Source organism: Xenopus laevis, chromosome 9_10L (genome assembly GCF_017654675.1).
Source record: "Xenopus laevis strain J_2021 chromosome 9_10L, Xenopus_laevis_v10.1, whole genome shotgun sequence".
Taxonomy (NCBI): Eukaryota; Metazoa; Chordata; class Amphibia; order Anura; family Pipidae; genus Xenopus; species Xenopus laevis.
Window position 1 is genome coordinate 26,320,824 of NC_054387.1, and position 16,101 is coordinate 26,336,924.

The window sequence follows — 16,101 nt, forward strand, 5'->3', positions numbered from 1 at the left end:
TGTAGAGAGTGATGTTCTGAGACAATTTGCAATCAGTTTTTATTATTAAAACCAAACAAAATAACAAAGGTAATCTGAAATGGGAGGAAATGACAAGCAAGTAAATTAGCAAACCCATTGTTCAATATGGTTAAAACTACAGAATTAAGATTTTAAGTCAGCAGTTCTCCAGTTTGCAGTTCCAGCAATCTGGTTGCTAGGGTCCAAAATACCTTGGCAATCTTGCATTGCATTTGAATAGGAGACTGGAATATACATAGAAGAGGGCCTGAATAGAAAGATGAGTAATAAAAAGTAGCATTAAAAATGCAAAAGTTAACCTGAAGGTGAACAACCCCTTTAAGCGTGTCATTATCACGCACATGCTCAGCGAGCTTTGAGCAGCTGTTTAGAAGCTTAGGGGTCATTGCAAATCAGAAAGTGAGGTTGGCCTGTTATATAAATTGGTACTACAGGGCTGATGATTAAATTCTGATTCAAATTGTGCTGGTTTGTACCAATAATCTGAATTATGTACTAAGCTTGCAAAAGTGTTTACCCCCCTTGGCATTTTTCATGTTTCATGTTTTGTTGCCTCACAACCTGGAATTAAAATGAATTGTTTGAGAGTTCACACCATTTCATTTACTGAACATGCCTACAACTTTGAAGTTTTTTTTTTTTATTGTGAAGCAAACAACAAATAGGACAAAATAACAGAAATCTTCAGGGTGCATTACTGTTCACCCCCCCTAAGGTCAGTACTTTGTAGAGCCACCTTTTGCGGCAATTACAGCTGCAAGTTGCTTTGGATACGTATCTATGAGCTTGCCACATCTTACTACTGGGATTTTTGCGAATTCCTCAAGGCAAAACTGCTCTAGCTCCTTCATGTTGGATGATTTTTGCTTGTGAACAGCAATCTTCAAGTCTGACCACATTCTCAATTTGATTTAGGTCTTGACTAGGCCATTCCAACACATTTATATGTTTCCCCTTAAACCACTCAAGTGTTGCTTTAGCAGTATGCTTTGGGTCATTGTCCTGCTGGAAGCCGAACCTCCGACCCAGTCTCAAATCACAGGCAGACTGACTCAGGTTTTGCTCAAGAATATCCCTATATTTAGCACCATCTATCTTTCCCTCGAATCGGACCAGTTGCCCAGTCCCTGCTACTGAAAAACATCCCCACAGCATGATGCTGCCACCACCATATTTCACTGTGGCGATGGTGCTCTTGGGGTGATGGGGTGTGTTGGGTTTGTGCCAGACATAGCATTTTGCTTGGTGGCCGAAAAGTTCAATTTTAGTCTCATCTGATCAGAGCACCTTTATCCATACATTTGGGGAGTTGCCACATGCCTTTTGGCAAACTCAAAACGTGCCTTCTTATTTTTAACTTTAAGTAATGGCATTTTTCTGGCCACTATTCAATAAACCCCAGCTCTATGGAGTGCACGGCTTATTGTGGTCCTATGGACAGGTACTCCAGTCTCTGCTGTGGAACTCTGCAATTGCCTCTGATTAATGCCCGGTCTGTGAGTTTTGGTTGGCGGCCCTCTCTTGGCAGGTTTGTTGTTGTACCATGTTGCAGCCTCTGGGGCCTTTCAGAAAACGTGTGTATATACTGACAGATCACGTGACACTTAGACTGCACACAGGTGGACTTAATTTCACTAATTATGTGACTTTTGAAGGAAATTGGTTGCAACAGGATTTTTTAGGGGCTTCATGGCAAAGGGGGTGAAAATATATGCACATGCCAATTTTCAGGTTTTTTTTTTAATTCTTTGGAATGTAACAAAATAGGTTAAAAGCCAAGGGGCTGAATACTTTTGCAAGGCAGTGTGTGTGCGTGTGTGTGTATATGTATATGTATATATATATATATATATATATATATATATATATATATATATATATATAATCAAAATCTGGAATAAAGCATTCCTGGGCCAGCACTTCCCTTTGTAAAACAAGTGTCTTTTTATTATTTCATTTCACACATCACAGTGCTCCAACGTTTCGGTCCCTCTTGGGACCTTTCTCAAGGATAGTGTACAATGTGCAATAAAACTTTATATAGTGATCACAATACAAAATGGCGCCAAAGTGACCTCATAGGGTTTAACAATTCGTAACCAATAGTGTTCCATTTAATTTACATACAATCAATTAGTGCATGTGTTAAAATTGCAGTAAAAATGTTTTTTAAAATTTTACTTAAAATAAGTAAATAAGTAAAATTTTAAAAAACATTTTTACTGCAATTTTTAACACATGCACTAATTGATTGTATGTAAATTAAATGGAACACTATTTATTTATTGCACATTATCACTTTATTATTACACTATCCTTGAGAAAGGTCCCAAGAGGGACCGAAAACGTTGGAGCACTGTGATGTGTGAAATGAAATAATAAAAAGACACTTGTTTTACAAAGGGAAGTGCTGGCCCAGGAATGCTTTATTCCAGATTTTGATTATATGATTGAGAATTGTCCGTGCACCACTGAGATTGCTTGATTGGAGTGCGGATACTGAAGATATATATATATATATATATATATATATATATTATATTGTGTGTCTGTCCCTAAGCTCACCCTTCCCAACTATAGTCAGGTGGTCCCACTGGTGTCTAATAAAAGGGCAGCCAAGTTTAGGATTCTACTTTGAAAGCAGCTAGTAAGTTGCAGGTAAAACTTAGTCCCTTTGTAAAATGTATAATGAAGCAATAGAATTCTTAATGAATCAGATGAAAATTAAGCGTAGGACTGGCCAGATATGGGATGACTTTGACGTAGTTGGTCAGCTTAAATATATTGCAATATATGGACAAACAATCCCTGTTTTGTTTAAAGGGTAAGGCATTTTTCAGTAGCAGTATGCACAAAATGTCTCTGTCTTAAATATATTGATAATGGGTTGAGTGCAGAGGACTCTTGTATTTGTCTATATGTATTTTGTGGTCACAGCCTCATTGCACCACCGCCTAATGTTTTTTAAAAATTAGTGGTGAGCACAACTTTCCCTTGTTTGTTTTAGTTCTACAGGAGCAGTGACCAGCTCCATGTTGTAGCTCCCACCCTTCCCAACTATAGTCAAGTGATCCCACTGGTGTCTAATAAAAGGGCAGCCAAGTTTGGGAGTTTTACTTTGAAAGCAGCTAGTAAGTTGCAGGTAAAACTTAGTGCCTTTGTAAAATGTATAATGAAGCAATAGAATTCTTAATGAATCAGATGAAAATTAAGCGTAGGACTGGCCATATATGGGATGACTTTGACGTAGTTGGCCAGCTTAAATATATTGCAATATATGGACAAACAATACCTGTTTTGTTTAAAGGGTAAAGCATTTTTCAGTAGCAGTATGCACAAAATGTCTCTGTCTTAAATATATTGCTAATGGGTTGAGTGCAGAGGACTCTTGTATTTGAATGAACAAAGAAGATGGGGAGCTACTGGGGCATCTTTGGAGACACAGATCTTTCCTGCTAAAGGCCTGCAGTTGCCTTTGGCTGGTACAGAAACCCAAAACATAATGTACAACATTTATATCTACTTTAGTTAAGATCTAGTTCTTCTTTAAAACAAATATTATTGTGTGCCACATCTGGAATGTAACTCCGATTGGTGAAACTTTTTTAGATTGTAGGCATTTTTTAAACAAAATCTATGGTTAATAGTATCCCTTCATGAATTCTCTCTCTCTATGTTATGTATACCAGCTTTTATATAAAATGCAGTAATAGCAGTGATAAAATAAACTAGTTACATGTATAGTGTATAACATCCCTGACAAACATAGAAAAATAAATGCATAGTGAACATCAAGCATAACATAGTATATGTCAGAAATACATTTTGTGAACCTAGTGGAAGCCTTCACCTAATATAATATATTTTCCCCAAAATGTAAAGTCATGTGATTATATGATACAGATACAGACTTAGGCTAGTCTCTCTAAATAAAAAACACACACCAGTGTTTTCTTGCTCTATTTCACCTCACTGTGCTGTAGTGATGTGCGGGCTGGCCCGATACCCACGGGTTTTAACCGCGGGTCGGGCAGGTTCAGGCTGACCTCTTTTCTTTGTGGGTGGCGGGTGGGTGCACTACTCCTGCTCCCCCTGCCGCCACCTTCAAATGCCAACTTCCGAGTTCTTTTATAGACACTGCCCCTGCTTGCCATGCCCCTTTTGTGACCTCGTCTCAAGCGCATTCTAGGACATCATCAGAAGAACACAAGCTCCTGCGTGCACTCTCCTAACGATGAAGTATGCAGACTCGCCTCTTATTATATTCACTTATCCCTAGAGGCTGCAGTCAGCCCTCCCTCCTAGGTCCTCAGCCCTCGCTCTTCAACCCTCAGTACAAATGCTCTCCATCCTCAGCCCTCCCTTCTCAGACCTCAGCTCCTAAAACAGACTGATGGCTGAGGAGGGAGAGCTGAAGACGGAGAACCTTTGTAATGAGGACCGAGGAGGGAGGGCTGAGGAGGAAGAGCTGATTAGGGAGGACTCAGGACAGAGGTATGACTGCAGCCTTTCAGGATGGGTGAGAGAAAAAGCAGGCTATCATGCATTCTTCTGCCTTAGGAGATCTCATGCAGAGATCTCCCTATATTAGTAGCGATTTCCCCATAGGATGTTCTCAAATGCTTTCAGTATACACTGCTTCTTTCAGAGAGATCAGCTCTGACTTCTGCAGGTCCCACTCCCTCCCCTCCGTTCCTCAGTCAGCTGCTCTCTCAAGTTTTAACATTTTACACACAGTAGAAGCAAGACTAGGGTGTGGGACCAGACTATCACTTGGTAGATGATTATTAGAGGGGGTGGTGCTTGCGAAGCCATAGCCCCCAATAAGCAGTTACCTTTGAGTGGCCTAATGATATCTTGTGTTTAGTCAGTGACAAGAAATTCCAAATAAAAACAAGGGAGACTATTTTATATAATATAAATGAATAGTTTAAACTGTAACATCTACAGCATTAAAATAGGCATTACCACTGATTTACTTCCTGCTGACAATTTTCAGTTGGACCCCTATATTAGTAGATTGATTTGGGGTGAAGTAAGTAAACTTAAGACCCTGTGACTAAGCTTGCTAGCTAAGCTTGTTGGCAGGAATGAGTTAAAGGAGAGCAGCACCATTTAATTTAGAATGCATATACATTTAATTATATTGAAATATAGATCCCATCATTGTCAGCTGGCAGGGTGTGCTATCCAATTAGTAAAAGAACTGAAAGAAAGCAAACGAAGAGGCAGAACTTGCTGCTAGGTGCTCTTTATTGCACACAATAAGAGCCCTTTATCAAGTGATAAAGGGCTCTTGGCCCGAAACATGTTGTGTGCAATAAAGAGCACCTAGCAGCAAGTTCTGCCTCTTCGTTTGCTTTCTCTCAGTTCTCTTATTAATTGGTTCATTTCCTACACCTGGAACGGGGGTGTCCTACTGAGATCGAGAGCACAGCCGTCAAATCCCCAATCATCCCAATATATTGTCCAGGGTGTGCTATCCATTAGCTATAGGTCCACAGCTTGTATGTTTTTTACTTACTAACCAGTTATCATGATATCACTCTACTTAGCACATGGATATGTTGTAGAATGGAGTTCCATAATGAGGAAGTAGGGGAGTAAAGCAGACTAAAAAGATCAGTGTCTCTGTATGCAGTTTGCAATACACATAATACCAAAACAATACATGGTGTCAGAAGTGTGGCTGCAGAGGAAACATAAAAGATGGATAATGTTAAACCACCTGCAGGCCTGGACATTCTACACGGAAATCTATCAGAAAATTGGAGAAGGTTTAGTCAGCGCTTTGAATTATACCTTGCTGCCACAGGAGGAACAAGTAAAGCAGCTCAGGTACATGTGGCAGGGGAAGATGCACTGGAAGTATATAATACATTCACATTTGCCACAGAAGAGGATAAATGGGATTTGCAGACTATTATGAAGATATTTGATGAATACTGCAATCCAAAAAATGAATATCACATATGAGAAATATGTTTTTACATGCATACAGGGAGACATGTCCATTCTTCAGTATGTGACTGAACTAAAAAATAAAGCAAATACCTTTGGTTGCAGTAATCTTTTATCAGAGACATTACATCTCATAACATGTGAGAAAGACTTTTGAGAGAAATTGATCTGAGTCTGGATAAAGCAGTTCAGTTATGTGTGGCAGCAGAAACCACAAAAGTGCAGTTAAAATCTATGCAGGGAGATAAGAATATGCATGCCTTTATTGCAGAAGAGCCAACAAAGTAGGTGAATCCATTAGTAATTGTAGAAAACCCAATGGTAGTTTGCAAGTCTGTTTGGACTCTGCCTTTATTGCAGAAGAGCCAACAAAGTAGGTGAATCCATTAGTAATTGTAGAAAACCCAATGGTAGTTTGCAAGTCTGTTTGGACTCAATAATAGCAATAATGAGAGAACATTATCAGCTTCCCACAGTTGATGAAATAACACACAAACTCCACAAAGCAAAATTATTTTCATTCAGTTCTGTGCGTTGGCAAATAAAGCTAGATGACAATAGCTCACATTTGTATACATTTAACACACCATTTGGGCGCTACAGATGCCTCAGGATGCCATTTGGTTTAAAAGCTGCTCCAGAAGTTTTTTATGAAACTGTAAAGCAACTGTTTGAAGGTATTGAAGGTGTGGAGACCTATATTGATGGTATATTGATTTGGGCAGAGACAAAGGAACAACATGATGAGAGACTTAAACAAGTGCTGTAGAGGTCTAGGCTAAATAATTTTAAACTCAACAATTGGCCTAAAAGAGATCAGATATTTGGGACATTTGTTGACATTTTGTCAACTGAGGGGTTAAAACCGGACCCAAGCAAAGTGGAAGCTATTAGACAGATGCCTACTCCAGAATGTAAAGCTATCTATGGAGAGATTCTTAGGAATGGTTACTTTTTTAGGTAAACTCATCCCAAATCTCTCAGAAAACACTAAACCACTTAGCGAATTTAGTAGAGATTATGTAAAATGGATATGGGAAGAAGAACATTAGCAAGCATTCAACAAGCTGATACTGTTGCTGACACAGGCTCCAGTCAAATATTTTGATGTAAATTCACTAGTGACAATCTCTGTTGATGCTTCTCAAAGTGATCTTGGAGCTTTTCTATTTCAAAATAACAGGCCAGTGGCTTTGCTTCAAAAGCCATGACGACCATACAGAAGCTGTATGCGCAAAATGAAAAAGAGATGCTATATATAGTTTATATAATAGAAGTTGAAGTTGAGACAGATCACAAACCTCTTGAGGCTATTATGAAGAAACCACTGAGCAGTGCTCCAGGAAGAATACAGAGACTGTTAATGTGTTTGCAAAAATATCAACTCAAAGTAAAATATGTTCCAGGAAAGGAAATGTATATTGCTGACACACTGTCAAGAGCTTACCTACCCAATACAGAAGAACCATCAGAAGTAATTGAAGCTCAAGTACACGTTAAAAGCAACTTTACCTGTGTCATCAGACAAAATTTTGGACCTTAGAAGAAAGACACAAGATGATGCAACATTACAAAAATTAAAAGCAGTAGTAAAAGCTGGATGGCTGGATGGAAAATAAATAAAATATCACTAGAGATACAAGGCTTCTGGAACTTTAGAGATGAGATCTCAGAAGCAGATGGCACTTTTTTAAGGGAGAAAAGATCATAGTCCCATCACAAATTAGAATAGAAATGCTAGAAAGCATGCTAGAAAGCATTCATGAAGCCCATTTTGAAATAGACCGCTGCAGGAGAAGAGCAAGAGAAGCAACAGACATGATTAACAATTGTCATGTGTGTAACACACATAGTAGATTCCAATCTAAGGAGCCATTACCATAAAGGAACCATAAATGTACCATCACACAAGGTACCATAAAGACCATGACAGAAAATAGGAGTGGACTAGAAGTGTGAAAGTCATTAACCTCCTCAAATCTCAATTTGCAAGGTATGGGATTCCAGAAATTCCTATGTCAGACAATGCTCCACTGTTTACTTCAAAGGAAGTTTTTGCTAAAGTATGGGAGTTTTGCCACACAACATCAAGTCAACATTATCCGCAGTCCAATGGATTAGCAGAGCGGAGCATACAGACTGTCAAATTAATGCTTAAAAAGCCAATGAAGATGGAACAGACCCTTTTCTGTTGCTCATGAACTGGAGAAACACACCAATGGATATTGGAACATCCCCAGCTCAGCTATTGATGGGCAGATGGGTGAGAAAAAGATTGTTAGCATCCCTAAATTTCCTGTACCCTAAAACAATTTCTGCAAATGTACAATCTCAACTGAAAGAAGGGTAAATAAAACAAAAACACTATTTTGACAAAATCTTTACAGCAACTTAAAGGAGAAGTCAACCATTTAAGAAAAAAACCCGTACCCCCACCCCACGGAGACCCTCCTCCCCCCAGCCTAACTGCCCCCCGGGCAAAAGCCCCATACTTAATACTTACCCCTCGGCGCAGATTCTGGCATCAGAGTTCCAAGCAGCCATCTTCCGAGTCTTCTGGCAAGCTGAGTGGGAGATCGGCATGTTGGCGCATGTGCAGTTGGAGCAATTTGCGGGCTTGCGACAACTGTGCATGCGCCAAAACCCGGATGGCTACGTTAAACTCCGATGCCAGAATCTGCGCCGAGGGGTAAGTATAAAGTATGGGGCATTTCCCCGGGGGAGGCAGTTAGGCTGGGGGGAGGAGGTAGGGGGCCTCCATGGGGTGGGGGGAATGGGTTTTTTCTTAAAGGGTTGACTTCTCTTTGAAAGTTGGTGAAAATATAAGGATATGGCAGAACTGAACATGGAGTCCAGCTAAAATCACAGCAGTTGCTGAACAACCAAGGTCTTATATTGAACGGACACCTAATAGCCAGAAATACAGGCAGAATAAAAGGTTCTTGAAAAAAACTCAAGAAAGAGACTTAAGTGAAGCAATGGTGAGATATGATCAATCAAATATGGTTCGAGTCAAGAAGATACACAGAGCACAAGATAAACAGAAGAACAAGTCCAGAGTGGTGCTACACTCTGTACTTAACTGTACTTAACTTGTTTTGTTTTATATGTATTTAAAAAAGGAAGATGTCATGATATCACTCCATTTAGCATAGGGATATGTTGTTGAATGGAGTTCTGTAACGAGTAGGGGAGTAAAGCAGACTGAACAGATCTGTGTCTCTGTGATCTGATTGCAATACACATAAAACCAAAACAATACACCAGGTGCTAATATAAAACTCCATGTATCAAATAAAGCAGCAGCACTTCGGTATCTTTGAAAAATTGAAAAACTTTACTCAAATGCCATAGGCAACGTTTCGGGCTACGCAGGCCCTTTGTCAAGCCATTAATTATCAGTGTCTAAATGTGCTTAAATACCCACCACAGGGAGGAGTCACACCATTCCACCTCCATTTTCATACTAAATTACATTCAATGTACCAAATTAACCCATATATTAAATGTCTCATACTCATATATTACAAAAAAGTGGATTGCGGAAAGTGCTATATAGTAACAGGTAAAAGAATAAACATCTTTTCAAACAATGACACAATGTATTAAAATCCTTTTAAATAACCTTTGCAACATAAGTGTCAAGGACAGGAAGCCTTACTTTGCTTTCTCTCAATATTAGACTTCTTGATTTTACTTATCTCTGGCTCCAATGCTGAATTCAGGGAACTAATACCCCTGAATTACTTTGAATCAGGAGCTCCCATATCTTTAAATTTCACTATCTTATATAAATAACATAACATAAAACTCCATTTTTACTTTTGCAAGGCCATGTACTCTTTAGCAATCCTCTGGGTCCCACTGTGACTGTTTGCAGGGCCCTTTCTGCTCAAAGCTGTCCCAATGTACTGCATGCTGAATCATCAAAAGTCCAGTGAGACTGGAATCCAGGCACAAAAGCACCATGAAGGGAGGAATTAACAGTGCTTTCTGTTGTAGAACAGATGTGTAGAGATGTTGGAATGAGATCCTCATTCCACCAAGGCAGAACTCTGACATCTTAAAGAGTGGGGGGAAATATCGCTATGAAGATGAGTAATTTAGAATCATACATCTCTAGTTCTGCCCAATTGTTTCCTTGCAATGGGCCAACTACAGTGCCTTGGATAAGCATTCAGCCTCTTGGACTCATCTGCATTTTTTTTTGTTTAAACCTGAAATTAAAATGACTTTAGATGGGATTTTTATAATTTTATTTATAGGGCATACTCAACATTCAGGTGTCACTAAAATAGTACTAGACTAAGAGATCAGATGTAATATATGGGTCCCCAACAATTTCCTACCTGTGAGCCACATTCAAATACAAAAAGAGTTGGGTAGCAACATAAACATGAAAAATCCCCTGCCAAATAAGGGCTGTGATTGAGCTCTACTTGGCAGTAGAAGGGGTTGAACTTGATGGACTTTGTCTTTTTCCAACCTGATTTAACTATGTACCCTTGGATTTTATGCAATTAAAACTTGCCTCATGGAATTAAAATATAAGCACTTTCTTTCATGCCATTGAGAGCAAGATTAAATGGGTTGGTGAGCAACATGTTGCTTACGAGCCACTGGTTGGGGATTACTGCTGTAATAGTTCAACCTAATAGCATTATGGAGGAAAAAAGAGTATGGGATAAGTATGCCAGATTAACATAATAAATAAACACGGATACAAGTTGTAGCTGGAGTAAAGGTCACAGCTTTTATTATTATTTTTTTTATTATTATGTTCAGGGGCATGCCTGCCTTGAGGCAAGGTGAGAACTTTGCCTCAGGCAGCATTGCTCCGCGATTTACCTGGGGCAGCAAAAAGCCATTCCTGGTAACTATAAGAGCAGAATTTCTAGGTTTTAAACTGGAAATGTGGCTCTTCTAGTGCAAGATCACACAATTATGCTCTCTGAACTAGTGACTAGTAACAATACGAAGGAAGATAAGGTAAGAGCGGTGGGGAGCTCCCTTCCTGTGCTGACATGCTGCACCATCCCGCTTCTGCAATGCCTCAAGGTCCACTTGTCAGAGAGGTAAGCTTACACCTCCACCAGGAATTGATTACTCACAGCTAAACATTAGTCACTAAACTATTAAGCATTTGTCTGCTGGCAGCCATCCCATGTGCACCTGTAAGCCAATGTTATGGCACCAAGTGTCAGGTATAAGCTCCTTCAAATAGCACAGAAGGGTTATTACCCATCCCTAGATGGCCCATGTCAGCTGAAAGACTCAAACAGAGGCTCAGGGACAAGAGGAATACCAAGGGGAGCGCCACTGTGAGATACTTGAAGCAGGCTTAGACTGGGATCCAAACTCCCTAGCCTACTATATAATGCATGTGTAAGCAGCACCACCCTCTGGTAACCCCCGCCCCCCATTGTAACATAATTTCTGCTCCTTGCGGTCGCAATTGGGGCCAGGTGGTGAGGTCAGTAGGCAGGCAGATCTCAGCATGGTAGTAGGTCTGGGTCAGTTGGGCCCACAAAGGCTGGGGCCCACCGGGTGCTTCCTGGTGTCCCCCCACCCAGTCTGAACCCTTTTGTGATTTTAAATAGAATTAATTTGGATTAAATATATGGATGCATTTGGGACTAGACTTAATAGAAGCACATAATTAATGGACTGCTAATGAATTCTGAGAGTGGTTAATAATAAATTAATCTCAAATGAATGTATATGTGGCAATCTATGAATTTCTAAGTAAATTAATTTAATCATATGCACTTTATAACTTATTGGAATTAACTCTTGTGCAGGTCTAAAGAGTAAATTAATTAATTATGCATGATTAATGATTAAATTGATTTATTGATTGTTGTAAATATAATTAATTAATTTTTTAATAATTGTTGATGAACTGGCTGATTCAAAATAATTTAATAAAGATTTAAATTGAAGTAAAATTACTGAGTGCAGAGTAAGAGATACTTGCTGTCTATAGTCTAAACTTACAAATTGCTTATCTCCCACACCACCCGTTAATAAGGGTAACGTAAATCTTCTAAAATATATTAGTTTAAATTCCGCCATCTGTTTAAATTTCTAATTGTAATCCCTTCTTTTCTTTTTTTCTGGCGGTGTAGCACCACTAAATACTAATTTCCTCCATATATGGTGGATAACATATAGATATAAGTTACATTTTTGAGACCCCCCCCCTCCCCGTCCTTTAGTAGATAAGTATTGGGTCAATATGGCGTTCTTTTTACGTGATTCTGAATGGGATTCCGATATTAATGAAGTATTTGATAATGTGTCAGGAAGTGAAAGTACTTCTGAAGTAGAAATACAATCATTGGTTGCAGAGTTGAAGGCTTATAAAAAAAAAACCCTAATAAAACAGATCAGACTGAGGTGAGAGATCTCGAGTCTGGAAAATTACTTGAAAACAAACATGATCCCTAGAGGATTACGTTTAAAACAAAGCCCCAAAGTCAATCTGACCAAAAGTGGGGGGCAAGAATTTATTGACAAATGGAACTCCATATTGTCAGAGTGTTCCCTTAAACTAATGCAACTAATGATTTATGAGAACACAAAAAATATAACAAGAATTAACAAGCAGGTCGATGAAGAAAAAAAGACACCTAGAAGAAATATAGTGAACTAAACAATAACATCAATATTTGGTGAACTAAATAATAACATCAAAAGAGAATTGACAAAAATACAGCAAGAAATAAAAATTAGAAAAAAGAGAAAGTTTTTACGAGATACCGAAGATTATAGGAAAGGCCAAGTGTATTTTCCATCTGATACCTAGAGAAATATTAGTGATAATGAACAAGAGACAGTAGAAGAATGGAAAGGGAAAAGGCAGTCTAAAAACGTAGAAAAAGGCCGCCAAGATGAGCGAGGCGAAAGGGAGAGTCTTGTACTGTTGAGGGACAGATCCAAATGGGGTTACTCCCCAAAAAGGATGTTCAGGAAAAGGTTGAAATAGACAAACTACAGATTGTGAATCGGACAAACCTGGAATTAAAAGACCCACACATTTCTTTACTCAAAAAAGGTTTGGGTTTCTGTCCAAAAAAGAGTTTTGATAGATTCACAGTCATAAAAGACCTACACCTTTTTGCCCACCGCCTAGCCTCAGGGTCGCCATCATGGGGTACGGTTGCCACCCGGATGGTATTTTACCGGCCTAGCTGGTAAAACACCTGCCAAGGCCGGGGCTGGTATTACAAATTTACCGGCAATGTAGCTGCCGGTAAATTTGTAATACCCTTAAAAAGATCCCTTGGCCTGCCCCCAATCCCCTGTAAACTTAGCTTAAGTCCTCAGTCTTCAACTCTCCGCATCATGGCCCGCCCCTTTTGATGTCACACTCCGCCCCTTTTTGTTTCCCGTCCCCACCAGCCGGTAAAAAATATAGGAAAAGGTGGCAACCCTATCAGGGGGTCACAGGGGGGACAGTTGTCCCGGCCCCACAGGATTTTGTGTCTAAGGGGGGGACCTGCTTCACTTACTCAATTATCCTGGCCCCCTACTTTGGTGCTGCCAGCTTCAAAAAATAGGAGACTGCAGCTCTGTGCACGAAAGCTTTTCTCCTATTAAAATTTCCTGTACCCTCATTGGTCCTTTAAGAATAAGTCCCAGTAAATCGGCATTGGGTTTGGATCCCCTTATCAGAGCTGCAGTCTCCTATTTTGTGAAGCTGGCAGAACGAAAGCAGGGGGGCCCGGCTAATCAAGTAAGCAAAGCATGCTCGGCCCCCCCTTAGACACGAAATCCTGGCAAGCAATTTAAAGAATTTGGGGAGATTTGGCCAATTATTTTTTTTTTTACTTGTAGGGGGACCCCTGATCACCAATGGCTTTTTATAATTGTGGGCCATCAATTTTTTTTCTACTTGTAGGGGGCCCTGATCACCAATTATTTTTTTTTATCTTGTAGGGGGGCCCTGACCACCAATTGTTTAAAACATTTTTATGGGGGGCCCTGGCACAACCTTTTTTTAACTTATAAGGGGGTCTGACCATCAATAGCTTTTTATAACTTGTGTGTGTGGGGGGGGGTTACCTCTTTTAGCACTGATGTCTATGTGGTCTTTTAACTGTAGTGTGGAGTGGGCGGGATCTGGGGCGGGGCTTGGGGGCAGGGCAGGCGGGGCCCAGGGGGCCCTGAAAATTTTGTTGTATGGGGCCCCGTGATTTCTAATGGTGGCCCTGCCTTGCCTTAAAGAAAATCTATAAGCATATTCCGGAAAAAACATCTATAACCACCAATGACAATGTAGGAGTCAATATTTTAGAATAACTGTTATGTGAATCTAATCTAATGGAGGAAAGTGATCTTAGCGAAAAAGTGGGGTTTTCTTCACTAAAAAAATAAAATAAACTGGGCCCACATATGTATGCATGGATTCAATCTTTATATCATAGTCCTACTGCTAAGCTCAAAATTAATAATACATTATATGACCCGATTGCACTACAGAACGGTACGAGACAAGGTTGTCCGCTCTCGCCGCTTCTCTTTGTACTTACCCTTGAACCATTACTGTCCAGGATACAAAATAATGTTAGCATACAAGGTGTAACAGTGGACGCAACATCATACAACATATGTGCTTATGCAGACTATTTATTATTCACACTCTCACAGCCTATTGTCACCCTGCCCAATTTGATGCTGGAAATAAAGGAATATGGTTATTTGAGTGCTTTTAAGATAAATTTTAAAAAATCCAGTGCGTTGAACCCCAGCCTCCCACATTCTACAGTCAAGGCTCTGTCGGCAAGTTCCCCTTTAAATGGGAAAAGGAAAGGCTGATCTATCCTGGTATTATAGGAAAATGGGCTTGTATTAACTACTCTTCTATTTTCCAGGCAGTTAAAAGAGACTGTATAGCATGGTCCAAAAAAACTATCTTGGTTTCGCAGAGTAAATTCTCTCAAAATGACTACGTTACCGAAACTCCTGTATGTTTTCCAGATGCTTCCACTTCACCCCCCTAAAGATTTCTTTGCGGCTCTACATAGTATGATTATTTGGAATTGCAAACGTCCACACATAAAACTTGAGTCACTCAGCTACCCTCGATCAAATGGTTGGATTACCGGATTTTAAATTGTACCATTCGGCTAGTGTCCTGCTGCGTATTGTAGATTGGTTTTACCACACAAATTTGAAGGCATGGATGCAAATTGAGCAAACTTTCATGACATCACCACTTATGCTCCCATGGCTCCCACCTAAACGATCTTGACAACTATGGGAATGCCACACCGTTATATCTTATTGCCTATGCTTATGGGTTATATCAAGCACCTCCATTGGCTTAAAGGGATCCTGTCAACGGAAAACATGTTTTTTTTCAAAACGCATCAGTTAATAGTGCTACTCCAGCAGAATTCTGCACTGAAATCCATTTCTCAAAAGAGCAAACAGATTTTTTTATATTCAATTTTGAAATCTGACATGGGGCTAGACATTTTGTCAATTTCCCAGCTGCCCCCAGTCATGTGACTTGTACCTGCACTTTAGGAGAGAAATGCTTTCTGGCAGGCTGCTGTTTTTCTTTCTCAATGTAACTGAATATGTCTCAGTGGGACATGGGTTTTTACTATTGAGTGCTGTTCTTATATCTACCAGGCAGCTGTTATCTTGTGTTAGAGAGCTGCTGTCTGGTTACCTTCCCATTGTTCTTTTGTTTGGCTGCTGGGAGGTAAAAAGGGAGGGGGTGATATCACTCTAACTTGCAGTACAGCGGTAACGAGTGATTGAAGTTTATCAGAGCACAAGTCAAATGACTTGGGGCAGCTGGGAAATTGACAATATGTCTAGCCCCATGTCAGATTTCAAAATTGAATATAAAAAAATCTGTTTGCTCTTTTGAGAAATGGATTTCAGTGCAGTATTCTGCTGGAGCAGCACTATTAACTGATTCATTTTGAAAAAACATTTTTTTCCCACACAGGATCCCTTTAACTACAAAACACTCACTGCTTGTGCCTTTGATAGGCAATAAAGCCTTTCCCCCTGGATTACAAACCAATTGTTTCAAAAAAATGGCAAGGTGGAAAAGTGGAACAACTGTGTCACATATGCCCTACAGGCTCCTTCCCCTCC